Source organism: Arvicanthis niloticus, chromosome 2 (genome assembly GCF_011762505.2).
Source record: "Arvicanthis niloticus isolate mArvNil1 chromosome 2, mArvNil1.pat.X, whole genome shotgun sequence".
Taxonomy (NCBI): domain Eukaryota; kingdom Metazoa; phylum Chordata; class Mammalia; order Rodentia; family Muridae; genus Arvicanthis; species Arvicanthis niloticus.
Genome location: NC_047659.1, coordinates 23,726,640 through 23,735,965, shown reverse-complemented (window position 1 = coordinate 23,735,965; position 9,326 = coordinate 23,726,640).

The window sequence follows — 9,326 nt, the reverse complement described above, 5'->3', positions numbered from 1 at the left end:
GTGATTATTACAAGTTTGTAATCCCACCAGCAATGGAGGACTGTTCCTCTTTCTCCACATCTTTGCCATCATATGTTGTTACCTTAGTTTTTTATCTTAGCCATTCTGATTAATGTAATAAATCTTAACCATCACAACTTAAAAAGTATTAATTAAGCACTGTGTACCAGAAAATTTAAATTTTTTGTGTGTATAAAATGGCTAAGAGATAGAATGGCATGATCCAGAGCTTATAAACTCAGGCCAGAAAAAGGGTCTGAAAAAAACAGGTAAACAAATAAGGACCAATGATCTACTATAAATTGTACTAAAATAACAACAACAAAAATAGGTTCATCAAGGGAAATGTCCCAGGCAAAGGTAAGAAAGGTCTATTCGATTATATTCAGAACGATTAGAAAAATGAAAGAAAGTCTGTGCTACTAATATACAATCCATCACAGCCTTAATGAGAAAGATAACAAGACACCTTGGAAACAGATTCACATTCCTGATGTCTGGTTAGGAGAGTCATATCAAAATACATGTGAAAACAGGTTATTACATCCTTGGTGCCTGACTAGAAAAATCAGATCAATTGTACATGTGAAAACAGGTCATTTTTACAGTAAGATATTTGAATTAAATCATTTTTTCTTTATTTTACACTCTTTGCCACATGTTTTCTGTACCTGAAGCTGTATTACTTAAGAATTTTAATGTTTAGTGTATATTTTCAGATATGCTTTAGATAGCTCATGTTTTCCAACAGAGAAAACATGGGTAAGAAATGTAAGAAAGAACAACAATCATAAGGGGGACAATGACATTCTGTACAGTTCTGGACAGTGTTTTAAGTTAGCTTAATTACATCATTCAAAACATGATATCAAAGTTTATTTCTCCTGAAGCTTAACTTAAAAATTATGAGTAGATATATTGTTCCAGTGAGTTTTTGGAAGTGTATCATTATTTCTTCACCTACTAAAGGAATATCAGAACTATGTTCTTCCCCTATAGGCTCCAAAACTGTGAAGATTTTAATTAAATTAACATTAAAATAAAAAATAAATTAACTTTCAAAGACATTTTTCTGCCTTTCATATCTTGCTATACAGTCTAACTTACTACCCATGTTTTCTATATTTGTACTTTAGCAAATGTAAGTGTAAATTTATTTCTATTCAGATTAGTTTTTAACTGGTTTAGACCTTACATATGAACATACTTATGAGATATTACCTGATATTTTAATTAAGCTGCATCTCAGAATGTATTAGTTTATATATAACAATTGTACTGGTTATTTTTTAATAATAAATATCAAATAATGGGACAAATTAATTATTAAAATAATATGATATTTGAGAATTATATGTCTGTGAAATATGAAATATATAGTGAAATATGATCAACATTTAGAGTTAGGACTAGGGTTAGGGTTAGGGTTAGGGTTAGGGTTAGGGTTAGGGTTATTGACAGACCAGACATTCTTCTGCTATATATTGTGTCAGGGTATGCTGCCTGGGGTTGTTGACTCTGTGTCTGAGAGATCTCCGGGATCCAGGTTAGTTAAGACTGCTGGTCTTCCTGTGAGGTCACCTTCCTCCTCATCGTCTTCCAGCCTTTCCATAATTTAGACACAGGGTTCCTGACTTCAATCTAGTGGGTAGGAGTAAATAACTCCCTGTGTCTAAATCATCTGCTTGTTGAACCTCTCAGAGGGCAGCCATGCTAGGCTCCTGCTAGTAAGCACACCATAGCATCAGTAATAGTGCCAGGCCTTGGAGCCTCCCCTTGAGATGGATCCCAAGTAAGTTGGGTCGCTGGACCTCCTTTCCCTCAGTCTCTTCTCCATTTTTCTCTGCTCTTTTTTAGAGAGGAACAAGTCTAGGTATTAATTTTTGAATGTGGGATAGTAACCACATTCCTCTACTTAATATCCTATCTTTCTACAAGAAGTGGATTCTATGACTTCCCTCTCCCCATGGTTAGGCATTTCGTCTAAGGTCCCTATCTTTGAGTCTGAGAGTCTCTCACCTTCCAGGTCTCTGGCACTTTCTAGTGAGTCCCCCGACCTCCCACTCCACAAGGTTGCATATTTCCATTCATTTTGTTAGCTCTCAGGGCTTCACTCTTGCTTATCACCCCCCAATACCTTATCATGTTCCTCTTTTCTCCTCCTTCTCCCCTTTCCCAGCCATGTCCCTCCCTCTGTCCCGCTTCTGTTTGTTAATATTCTTGAGTTCTTTGGATTTTACTCTAGGTATTTTATACTTTAGTTTTTATTGGGAATAGATGTTTTTCCATATAAGATATTCTGATGGTGGTTTCCTACTCCCCATCTCCTCTCAGATTCTCCTCCCCGGAGATGGAGATTTAACTCCATTTATTCTTTTATTCTCCTTTAGAAAACAAACAGCCCTCTCCAAGACAATGAAATAGCACAAGAAACACCCACACAGATGTAGAATTCATAAAAATTCAAAATTGCAAACCATAATGCTAGCGAAAATCACTAATGCAAACCAAAGCCAAAACAAAGAGATTTAAGTCAAAATACCATTGAGTTTGTTTCCAAAACCGGTTTATTTCCATGGCGGGCGGTGGATGGATCTGATGCATACCCCCTAAAACCCAGGATTGACCTGAGTTAAAAAGGGGAAGAGAGAAGGGGAGAGGGGCTGGGGAGGAATGTTTAATAGACTCCACCTCTGGCCTTCAGGTACCTCATTAGTATGTAAATCTCTCTAGGGCCTGTTCATGCCCTCCACCTGTGTATATGACTGAAGGGTGAAGGTGAAATGGAGATTAGACCTCCTGTTAGGCCCGACAGATCCTGTCTGGGTTGAATCTGTGTAGGTCTTCTTCACTATGCCATAGTTTTGGTGAGTTTATATGAGCATCAGTCCTGCTCTTTTTGGAAGACAGTGTCTCCTTGGTGGTACGTATCTTTCCACGCTGGCTCCTACAATCATTCTGCTGCCTCTTCTGCATAGTTCCCTGAGTTCTGAAGGGAGGGTTATGATGAAAACTCCCCATTTAGGATGCTATATTTCATATTTACTCACTGTTTGCACATTGTCCAGCTTATGGATCTCTGTGTTGGTTCTCCTATACTCTGAATAGAAGCTTTTCTGAGGATAAGCAAAGGAGGTATTGATCTATGAGTATACCAGAATGTCATCTGTAGTCATTTTATTGCTCTTTTCCTATAGTGTAACAATAGTCTTTGGTTTTTGTCCTAGACCAATGGCCAGTCTAGTCACAGAATCTTGGACATTCAATGTTTTCAGCATAGGTTCCATCTGGTGGGCTCTATTGCACCAGTGTGTCATTCAGTCAAGTCTCCTTGGAACTAGGGTCTATTGAGTTGGTGGTTACCTTGCTTCTCTGGTTCCCAGCATCCTCTTCTTATATATCACATGTACTTTACTTTCACCTCTAGTTACATGTGTAGTTGGAAAGTGAGGTAGTAGATCTAGGTTAATGCCTTCCCCAATCCTACAATTTTTCCTGCCCTCCCTTACTCCTCACTGGTTAAGACTGTCCACTCTGTATTCTATGTCCTAAACTTAGTTTTACCTACAATTGCTAGCATCCTTCCTAGATTTGTTCTTACTTGCAATGGCCTACTGATAGTTTTCCAGCTCTCACTAATGCACCACATTAAATATATAAAACAAAAGATCTGTATATCTGAGCATAGACTATACAACATTTGACTCTCTGGACCTGGGTCACCTCACTCAGTCTAATTTTCTTTTCCAGATTCAGCTACATATCTCCAAATTTCATTATTTTATTTTTCTTTACAGCAGCCTGTGAAATTTTTTCTACAATATCATACTAAAATTTTATAATTACTGGTTGAAGTTAAAGCTTTATGTAAAATATTCCCATTAATCCTAAAGTCTGAACTGTCTCCTGACCCTATTTTAAAGCAGTGTAATCATGTTCAATAAAAGGAAAAAGATAAAAAAGCTTGAAATATCACTTAAGCTTTCAGAATATAATTGTGTATTGGAAAATAATTGCAATAGTCTAATGTTATGACAATAAAATAATTTAATGTAATTCCCAAGAATAATGAAATCAAGAAAAGTTCTGGGATTCTTGGCCTTCCTCTCTTTTCTGTGGATAGTATAAAGTCTTATTTTTAAATATTTTATGTCAAATATTAAGCACTTAGAAAAGATTTTCTGAGCACATTCATAAATAAGCCTCATCTATAGATGCTCATGATTTTCTAATATGAGGTTGGATATTAATAAAAGATAAAACTTTCATCTGGACTTAGAAAGTAAGTTGGGATTAGCTAATTGTCCTGTAAAATTATCACAATCTACATGATAAGAGACCTTTTTACATATGGTCATTTCTAAGCCACAAGGAACATTCCCACCTCAATATGCTGTGATTTTCACACATTGCCCCACTAGTAAAAATAAGATTTACATAAAATATCTGTCAGATGCTAAAGATCAATCTTCCATAAAATATGAAGCTTTCAGAGAGAATTCATGGATTCCAAATTCTGAATTAGAAGATGTCAACCATTTACATGATAAAAAATAAATGAGTGTAAAATGTTTATGTCATGATTGCGTATGTCCAATGTGTAGTGGGCAGACCAAGAAAATAATACCACTTGGTTGAAATACTTTGAGAACAACCTTATGACTTCAGTTTGACCTAGAGTAGAATATTTTCCATCCATGTGTAAGATGTTCAATCAAATCTTCAGCCAAAATCATAATCCCTCCATCATCTATACACACACTGTCATCATTACGGTTTCTTTTGCTGTAAGAAAAGACATGACCGAAAATGAAGTTGGGAAGGAAAGGGTTTATTTGTCCTACGCTTCCATAACACTAGCTATCATAGAAGGCAATCAAGATAGAAACTAAAACAGCAGGAACCTAAAAGAAGAAGCTGATGCAGAGGCCATAGAAGGGTGTTGCTTACTGGCTTGCTTCTCCTGGCTTGGTCAGCCAGTTTTCTTATAGAATCCAACACCACCACCCCAGGGATGGCACCACCCACAATGGGGTGGACCCTTCTCTATCAGTCACTGATATAAAAAATGCTGTACATGTCTACCTAAATCCTGTTTATATGGATCTTATGAAGGCATTTCTTAATAGATGTTCCCTCCTCTCAGGTGATTTTAGTTTGTGTCAGGTTGACCTAAAATTATGCAGCACACACCTTTTCAGTCTTCTTTTACTTAGGAATAAAGGCAAAAAAAAAAAGTTTTGAGGGCTAATTGACTTGGAGAAGAAAAAATCGATCATTTCAGCTTATTTGGTTATAGTAAAATTAATGGCTAAAGAAGTACAACCATAAAATGCAACTTTTATCAGTAGGAGAAATTGCTTTAATGTTTTATAAGTATGGGAGAGGAAGAAGAAAAAAAATAACACACTAGGGATTTGAAATGATCCTGGAATATGCCTATGGAAAGAACAACAGTTAAAACAAAGATTGATGGAAATGTCTTAGTTTCTATGAAACCTGTGAGCCTTGCATTCATCTGAAACATCACATTGCATCCCACCTTTGGCATCCATGCATGCATAAGTAGACTCTAGTTGGACAGACAGGCTCATTAGTTCTTTCCTTATCATATACCCAGAACATCTGGTTATTGTCCTTTAAAACAACACCAAGTTATACAAATAAACAATTTCTCAGCCCTGACAAAGACTCTTGAGTTACAGAAATGACATTCTTTGGGTTAATGAACTAGTGTGTTTGGTTATCACAGACAACTTATTTGGAAGCTAATTCACAAGTTTATGAAAATTTTAATGCCATGTTCTATATTGTCCTAATTCTGTTCTCGTTCTTACTTTTCTACTGCATTTGAGAAAACACATACGTTTGCATAAATTCAAGTTCTCAGAATATGATGAGTAAGGATTAAGACCTCAAATTGCCCATAGATTGGGCAATGTTAACCAGACTAATGAGAAGTAAGATTTGACTTATTTTCCTTGTGATGGTTTGCACAGTGAACATTTAAATATCTGTACTTTTTCAAAGAAACACTATGCTTCTTGATGAAACAGCATGGTGTTGGCAGAGAGAACGAGTTAATTTGAGTAAACTATATAGGAACACATTTACTCTATTGAAGGAAAGAGTACTGGCAGAGACACCTGGAACTGAGGGGCGTTTGGGAGGCAATGTGGAAACCTTGTACAATGGAAGCTTCCTAGAATGAAAAGGACCATAGCTGAGACTTCTAGCAATGGCAAAACAGCCTGAACCAGCCATCTCTAAATAGACAAGGTTTCCAGCAGTGGTAGTGGGAGACCAACCCAGCCACAAAAGCTTAAACCTGCTATCTTCTGCCTCTACTATAGCCTTGAGTAATAGTAGCACAGAACTTGTAGGAGTGGCCAACCAATGATTAGTTGAATTTGAGACCCTGCCAAGAAAGGGAGCCCATGCCTGCCACTGCTTGAATTGCAAGTAACCAGAGGCTAGACAGCCCATAAAACCAAAGATAGATATATAAGAGTAGAGAAAACAGTCAATGATTACTAATGATATTTGGCTATACTCAAAGATCAGTGCCTCAACCACTTGTCATCAGACAGATGTCATCCAGTAACTTATGGGAACAGATGCAGAGACCCACAGACAAACCTTAGGTATAATCAGAAGAACCTTGCAGAATAAGGGAAAGATTTCAAGATCCAGGCAATTCCAGGATATCATGAGAACACAGCCCACAAAATCAACTAAGCAGGGCTCATAGGGACCACAGAGATGGAAGTGAAAATCAAGGACCCTGTATGGGTTAAGCTTGGTCTCCTGCATATATGTTCTAGTCGTGTATCTTGGTGTTCTTTTCGGACTCCAAACAGTGAGAGTGAGGATGCCTCTAACTCTTTTGCCTGTTTTTATATTTTTCGTTGTCAGCCTAGCCTTTAATGGATGAGCCATCTCTCCAACCCCTTTTGCCTATTCTTGAGACCCTTTTCCATCTACCGGGTTATGTCATCTAGCCATAATATGAGGGCATGTGCTTATTGTAAATTTTGTTTTCCTTTTTTTTTTTGACAATAATTATTAACTTTACATACCAGTTGCTGCCCACTAGTTTCCCTCTCCCACAGTCCCTCCCACATTTCCCCTCCCTTTCTCCTATGAGAGGGAAGTGATCTTCCCTGGGTATCCCCCCACCTTGGTAATCAAGTCTCTGCAGGGCTAGGCCCATCCTCTCCCACTGATGACACACAGGCAATCTAGATAAAATAATGTATTTCATAGACAGGCAACAACTTTAGGAATAGCCCTTGTTCCAGTTGCCCAGGGTCCGCATAAAAACCAACCTGCACATCTGTGACATATGTGTGGGGTGGGGTGTGGGGGGTGGGAGGGTTAGGTCCATCTTGTGTATGTTATTTTGTTGGTTGTTCAGTCTCCGAGATCTACAGGGGTCCAGGTGAATTGATGCTATTGGTCATCTTTGGAGATCTATCACCATTGGGGGCCACAATCCTTACTGTAACTCTTCCATAAAGGTCCTCAAGCTTCCTCCACTGTTTAACAATGGGGCTCTGCATCCATCTGTGTCAGCTACTGGGTGGATCTTGTCAGAAGACAGCCATGCTAGATTCCTGTCTGCAAGCATAACAGAATAGTGTCAGGGAATATTGCTTATTCAAGGGATGCTTCTCTAGTTAAATCTATTATTTTTTGGCCATACACAGTCTCTGCTCCAGGATAGATAGGATAATTTTGGGTTGAAAGTTTGTGGGTAGTAAATGTCCCTATTTCATTGAGGTTCCTGCCTGGCTACAGGAGGTAAGCTTTTTAGGTTCCATATCCCCACTGATGTAAGTCTCAGCTAAGGTCACCCCCATTGATTCTTGGGAGCTTCCCCTATTCCAGTCCTCTGGCATGTTCTCAAGATGGCTCCACACCTGTCAGTTACAAATTTGTATTCATTCCTGTGGTTGTCTGGCTATCTCTCCTGTCTCTCCCCATATTTAATCTCCTATCCTCCCAGTCACCTCCCCATCCTATCTTCCACCAAGTTCCCTCCTCCCACCTGCATTTTTTTATTCTACCATCTAAGTGATATTTAAGCATCCTTGCTTTAGTCTTCCCTCTTGTTTAGCTTTTTGGGGTCTGTAAAATATAGCATAAGTATCCTATATTATATCACTAATGACCACTTATAAGTGAGTATATGCCATGCACGTCTTTTTGAGTCTGGGTTACCTCACTCATGATGATATTCTCAAGTTCCTTCCATTTGTCTGCAAAATTCATGGTGTCTTGGTTTTTAATATCTGAATAGTATTCCATTGCAGATTTGCCACATTTTCTTTACACATTCTTTGGTTGAGGGATATCTAGTTTTTTTTTTTTTTTTTCAGTTTCTAGTTACTATGAATAAAAGCTGCTATGAGCATAGTTGAACAAGTATCCCTGTGGTATAGTGAAGCATCTTTTGGGTATAGGTCCAGGAGTAGTATTGCTGGGTCTTGAGGTAGAACTATTTCCATTTTTCTGAGAAACCGCCAAAGTGGTTGTACGAGTTTGCACTCCCACCAGCAATGGAGGAGTGCTCCCCTTGCCCTACATTCTTGATAGCATGTTCTATCACTTGAGTTTTTGATCTGAGACATTCTGACTGGTGTAAGTCATTTTAATTTGCATTTCCCTGATGACTAAGGACATTCAATGAACATTTGTTTAAGTGCTTCTCTCGACCATTTAAGATTCCTGTGTTGAGAATTCAGTTTAGTTCTGTAACCCATTTTTAAATTAGGTTATTTTTGGTTGTTAGTGTTTAATGTCTTGAAGTCTTTATAAATTTTTGATATTAGCCCTCTGAAAGATGTAGGGTTGGTAAAAGATCCTTTTCAAATCTGTAGGTTGCCAATTTGACAGTGTCTTTTGCCTTACAGAAGATTTTCAGTTTCTTGAGGTCCCATTCATTAGCTGTTGATCTTAAAGCCTGAACCACTGGTGATATGTTCACATAGTTGTCTCCTGTACCAGTGAGTCCAAGGCTACTCTTCACTTTCTCTTCTGTGAGATTTAGTGAATCTGGTTTTAAGTTGAGGCCTTTGATCCACGTGGGCTTCAGTTTTGTGCAGGGTGATAGATGTAGATCAATTTGCATTCTTCTACATCCAATTATACCAGCATCCTTTATTAAAGGTCTTGTCTTTACACTTGATTTTTGATAAAGTAGGAAAAAGTATACAATGTCAAAAAAGAAAGCATCTTAATGTAAATTGTTATGTAGTGTTCTATTGATATCCCTGGAGAGTCGGATTTCTTTTTAAGGGAACTGGAGGCAGAGCAGATCTAGG